The sequence below is a fragment of the Malus domestica genome, chromosome 12 (genome assembly GCF_042453785.1).
Source record: "Malus domestica chromosome 12, GDT2T_hap1".
Taxonomy (NCBI): Eukaryota; Viridiplantae; Streptophyta; class Magnoliopsida; order Rosales; family Rosaceae; genus Malus; species Malus domestica.
Window position 1 is genome coordinate 23898411 of NC_091672.1, and position 6000 is coordinate 23904410.

Genomic DNA, 6000 nt, shown 5'->3' on the forward strand with positions numbered 1-6000 from the left:
CGTGCCTAAACTTTGTTAGAGATCTTTGACAAAGTTATATGTGGTACCCGAGGAGTTGATGGTGCATATGGAGAGCGGTGATTGAACAGTGAGATTCACGTGCTTTCTACTTCACCAGAAATCTTCGACAGATTGCCCGTAATTTCCGCAAAGCTGAGTGTGCATGTGACAGGTGCTGACGAGGCTGAAAAAGCAGGTGCTTCTTCGATTTCTGAGATCGGCCCTCGTGGTCTCTGAGCAGCCCAGCTTTTGAGAAAGCAAACGCCTCTTCGATTTCTGAAGCTCCGTCGAGTGCAGATTTTTATAGAGGCTGGCATTAAGTTCCACAGCACACTTGAATCTCTACCAGTAGAAGCTCATTTCTTGCACTTCTAAGATCTTGATTTGTCTGACCTCTTCCCTCTTCAACACATTTGAAAATGTCTGGACCCTCCGACTGTCGTTTTGACTTGAACCTTGGAGAAGAGACAGCCACGCCTTCTCCAGACAACATATGGCGCCCATCATTCATATCCCCTACTGGTCCTCTTACCGTTGGGGATTCTGTGATGAAGAATGATATGACCGCTGCAGTGGTGGCCAGGAACCTTCTCACTCCCAAAGATAACAGACTACTTTCCAAACGGTCTGATGAGTTGGCTGTTAAGGACTCTCTGGCTCTTAGTGTTCAGTGTGCAGGTTCTGTGTCTAATATGGCCCAACGCCTATTTGCTAGAACCTGCCAAGTTGAATCATTGGCTGCTGAAGTGATGAGTCTCAAACAGGAGATTAGAGGGCTCAAGCATGAGAATAAGCAGTTGCACCGGCTCGCCCATGACTATGCTACAAACATGAAGAGGAAGCTTGACCAGATGAAGGAATCTGATGGTAAGGTTTTACTTGATCATCAGCGGTTTGTGGGTTTGTTCCAAAGGCATTTATTGCCTTCGTCCTCTGGGGCTGTACCTGGTAATGAAGCTTCAAATGATGAACCTCCAATGCCTCCTCCTTCTGGGGTTTTGTCAAGTACTGAGGCTCCGGATAACCACCCTCCGGTGCTTTCTCTTTCTGGGGCTCTACCGACTGCTGAGACTTCCCCTAAGCAACCTTTGTGAAGGCTCCCTTTTGTTTGTTTATTTTGACTCATGTATATGTACATATTTGTGGCTTATCGAAAATATTAATAAATAAGCTTTGCTTCATTTCAACATATTGTGTTAAATACACCAAAGCCTTCTTCATAAAGTTCTTTGAATTTTTGCTTTTGTTGAAACCTGTATTGTTGAAGCTTTGTGAGTGAAGCATGTAGTTTGAGGTAGTGTTCCCTTAATTTCCCGAGTAAGGAAAACTTCTCGATTGGGGACTTGAAAAATCCAAGTTGATGAATAGTCGCGAAACTCTTGAGTACCGAGGCTTAATAGCATATGGCGGGAATCCCCCAAGTCTCCAGTCGAGGGAGTTGACGAATGAGGTGTCTAGCTAGTAGTCAATGTCATGAGTAGGAAAACTTCACTTGTTTCTTTTCGAAGTGGTAACCCAGGGCTCTTTCTTCATATATTGTTTTTTGTTATGAAGATGTGTTAGGCCCAAAGAAGTGGAGGCCTAGGCCCTTTTTTTTTTTTTTTTTTTTTTTTTTTTTACTCCCTCCCTTTTTATTTGGAATGTTTGTACAGATATCTATAATGTGGCCTTTGTCATGATTTTGGAGGATGGGTGTATTCGAATCCAATGAGGGGTAGGGTATGACTCATTATCATGTGCCATGATTTTGTCTTCCTTTAGCTTTTCTTTTGCTTTGCTTTACCATTTTTGCTTTCCTTTAGTCTTCCTTTAGCTTTTCTTCAATATAACACCATTTTCTGTGGCTCAGATCGCAAAACCATCTTCATGAAAGTTGTTCCTTAGCTCGTGAACTACAACATATCCGAATTGGAGATCCATCGGAGCAGTACAACTCCAGAAATTCAGGTATGATGAGTGATTGTTCGTCATTTGTATATCAACGCGTCAGACTTGTTGTGAGCTTCAAAAACTCCATTTTCTCTTGCTCAGATCAACATACTTTCTTCATCGAAGTTGTTCCTTAACTTGTGAACTACAACATATCCAAAATTGAGATCCCTCGGAGCTGTATAACTCAAGAAATTCAGGTATGATGAATGACTGGTTATTATTTTTCTGTCAACCCGTCAGATTTGTTGTGAGCTTCGAAACTCCATTTTCTATTGTTCAGATCAGCATGCTTTCTTCATTGAAGTTGTTCCTCATCGTCTCTTTCATAACATATCAAAAATTCAGAATGAACTAATGGTTAAATATTTCCAGATCTTCGAAACATCACAGCAGCTTCGAAATCTGCAAGAATCCGACTGTCATGTTTGGAGCTTCAACACTTTAATTTCCGTCGCTCAAACAGAAATGGTTCCTTCTTGAAAGTTGTTCATATGCTCAAGAACTATAGGGTGTCCAAAATTCAGCTCCATTGGAGAAGAGCAGAGGTTGCAGAAATTTGATAGATGAAAGGAGGCGGAAGAGGGAGAGAGAGAAAAAGTCTCTTGGGTTGGATTTCTATTTTGGGGCAGATTCCAATTTTTGTAGCACCTTCATTATTGATGAATTGCTTGTACTTTTGTCCATTATGAAACTTGGGACTTTGGCTTGTTGTTGGATCTATTATAATATGTTTGGGAACATATATAAGTGAATAAATAAGAAGGAAAATTTTGGGCCCTTGTGGGTGTAAAACAAAAAATGTTTATGTTTACCCAAGTGTTTTTGTACAAGTTCAAGGGCATCTTGGGTTTTGTGAACAAAATTTGTTTATTTGGAGCAAGGTTTTGTGTTGAAGCTTTGTAGGTGAAGCTTTGGTGTTGAAGCTTTGTAGGTGAAGCTTTGTAGATGAAGCTTTCTAGGTGAAGCTTTGATGGTGAAGCTTTGTAGATGAAGCTTTCGAGGTGAAGCTTTGATGGTGAAGCTTTGTAGATGAAGCTTTCTGGGTGAAGCTATGTAGGTGAAGCTTTGTAGGTGAAGTTTTTTGGCTGTGTATGAATAGATCTATTGTTTGGATATAAGTCATTGTTTGGTTGTTCCTTTCTTTGTATAGTCTTGTCGACACATACTTAGATTTTGTTTCGTGTTGGATATATCTGCTTTGAGGTTTCAACACTTGAGTGTTCCATTGCTAGGAATGTAAAAGAGTGAGGGCCGAGTTGGCTAAATTACCTCTTTATTGAATTCATTGCCAAATGGCCTTCATTACATAGGATGCCGAACGGCTATAGCTCAACACTTGTACATCGTGAGTCTATTTGTAGTAGTACTTCAAGTGATCAGTGTTCCATGGATGGCCAAGGGTCTTGCCATCGGAGCTTCTAAGTGTGTAAGAGCCAGGGCGACTGATGCCAATGACTTCATACGGTCCACCCCAGTTTGGACTAAGTGTGCCTTCACTCGGGACTCTGTCGCAGAGTAATCTTTTCTTTAAGACCCAGTCTCCTATTTTGAAAGAGCGAGGCTTGACCCTAGAGTCATAATAGTTGGAGATGCGCTGCTTGTAGGCGACATTCCTCAAGTGAGCTTGGTTTCTGTGTTCCTTGACTAAATCCAAGTTGAGGGTGAGTTGTTTGTCATTTTCACTTTGAATGTAGTTCTGGACTCGGAATGTTGCTTGCTCGAGCTCAATAGGGACAACCGCCTCTGTGCCAAAGGCAAGTGAGAATGGAGTTTCTCCTGTTGAAGTCCGATATGAAGTGCGATATGACCAAAGAACTTGGGGTACAAATTCTGGCCAACAGCCTTTAGCTTTGTCCAAGCTGGTTTTCAAAGTGCGCTTGATTATTTTGTTGATGGCCTCAACTTGTCCATTAGACTGGGGATGAGCTGGAGAGGCAAAGCATAAGTTGATGTTGAACTTAGAGCAGAACAACCTGAACTTCTTGTTGTCAAACTGTCGCCCATTGTCAGTGACTATCGCATTGGGAATGCCGAATCTACAAAGGATGTTCTTCCACACGAAGTCTTCTATCTTTGCCTCAGTAATGGTTGCCAATGGTTCTACTTCGGCCCACTTTGTGAAGTAGTCCACTGCAACGACTGCGTAACAGACTTTGCCCTTCCCTGCCGGCATTGGGCCGATCAAATCAAGTCCCCACTGGGCGAAGGGCCAAGGGCTGATCATAGGAGTAAGAGGCTCTGGAGGGGAATGAGGAATAGTCGCATATCGTTGACATTTGTCACATGAGCGGGATACTTTGATGGCATCCTGGTGGAGTGTTGGCCAGTAATATCCTTGGCGAAAAGTCTTGTGTGCTAGGGACCGAGATCCAGCATGATCTCCACAGACTCCCTCATGTATTTCCCGAAGGACGATTTCCGCCTCGGCAGGCGTAAGACACCTTAAGTATGGCAGGCTAAAACCTCGCTTATAGAGTTGATCATTGATGATCAGGTAGCGGGTAGACTTGTATCGAATTTGCTTAGCCTGGACTTTATCATTTGGGAGGGTGCCATGAGCAAGGAAATTATAGATCGGGGTGATCCAACTATCCCCTTGTTGTAAGTTGCATACTTCTGCGGCCATGGTGCTTGGTGTTGCCAACAGTTCGACATGAATTTTTCTTCCAATCTTGTCTTCCACAGCTGAGGCGAGGCGAGCCAGGGCGTCTGCATGACTGTTTGCCGCTCGAGGAACTTGGGTGATCTGGTAGTGGAAGTGCTTGAGCAAAAGTTGTGTTTGCGCAAGATATGCTGCCATGGAGCTGTCCTTAGCATCAAAGTTGTTGGTAACCTGGTTGACCACTAATTGGGAGTCACTGAAAATATCAATTTGTTTAACCCCGAGGTGTTTGGCCAAACGTAATCCTGCTAGAAGGGCTTCATACTCGGCCTCATTGTTTGATGCCTTGAATTTGAAACGAAGAGCATACTCCATTGCTACTTTGTCGGGCGTAGTCAAGACTAGTCCCGCTCCACAGCCCTGTTGGTTGGATGAGCCATCAACATACAGACTCCATGCTGGGGTTGTTGGTTCTATCTTCTGAGCTTCCGGGGGTAATGAAGCCACTGCTTCAGGTGTAGAAGCAATGTCAACCGGATATGTGAAGTCGGCAATGAAGTCTGCCACTGCTTGGCCCTTCTCAGCTGGCTTTGGTTGGTAGGAGATGTCAAACTCACCCAACGCTATTGCCCATTTGATCATTCGCCCTGAAGTGTCAGGACTTTGGAGTATCTGTCGAAGAGGATAATTGGTAAGCACGATGATGGAGTGCGCTTGGAAGTAAGGGCGGAGTTTTCGAGCAGACATGACCAATGCTAGAGCTAATTTCTCAATGTTGGAGTATCGTGTCTCCGCATCTTGTAGGGCCTTGCTAGCGTAGTAGACGGGCCGTTCGACACCACTGTCCATTCGAATAAGAACAGAACTGACTGCTGAAGCCGAAACCGATAGATAGATGATGAGAGTGTCACCAACTTCTGGTTTGGAGAGCAGAGGGGCTTTACTCATGTACTCTTTGAGGTTCCTGAATGCCTTGGCACATTCCTCCGTCCATGTAATGTACTTCTTATTTCCCTTGAGTGCTTTGAAGAAAGGAGCACATCTGTCTGTGGCCTTAGAGATGAATCTGGTTAAGGCTGCCACCTTGCCAGTAAGGCTTTGGATGTCTTTTGAAGTTATTGGCTCTTTCATGTCGAGGATTGCTTTGATCTTTTCAGGGTTAGCTTCAATGCCTCGTTGGCTAATCATGAAGCCTAAGAATTTGCCAGAGCCCACGCCGAAGGCACATTTGTTGGGGTTCAACCTCATTCGATACCTCTTTAGAATGGTGAAAGTTTCAGATAGGTTGGTGATGTGTTGGTCAGCATGTTTGGTTTTGACTAGCATATCATCAACGTAAACTTCCATGTTCCTCCCAATTTGTTCGGCGAACATTGAATTGACCAGTCTCTGATAAGTTGCTCCTGCATTCTTTAGGCCGAAAGGCATGACTTTATAGCAATATAGTCCCCTGTCAGTAGTGAAGG

General features: G+C 43.7%; 1 long non-coding RNA gene across 1 annotated transcript; it reads left to right on the top strand.

Annotated features, from left to right (window-relative positions):
- The first annotated feature begins 1728 nt into the window (after window positions 1–1728).
- LOC139190194 (uncharacterized) lies at window positions 1729–2638 on the top strand. The gene is made up of 3 exons (XR_011574262.1): window positions 1729–1947; window positions 2032–2129; window positions 2305–2638. It is a non-coding gene; the product is annotated as an uncharacterized lncRNA (long non-coding RNA).
- The last annotated feature ends 3362 nt before the right edge of the window (window positions 2639–6000 follow it).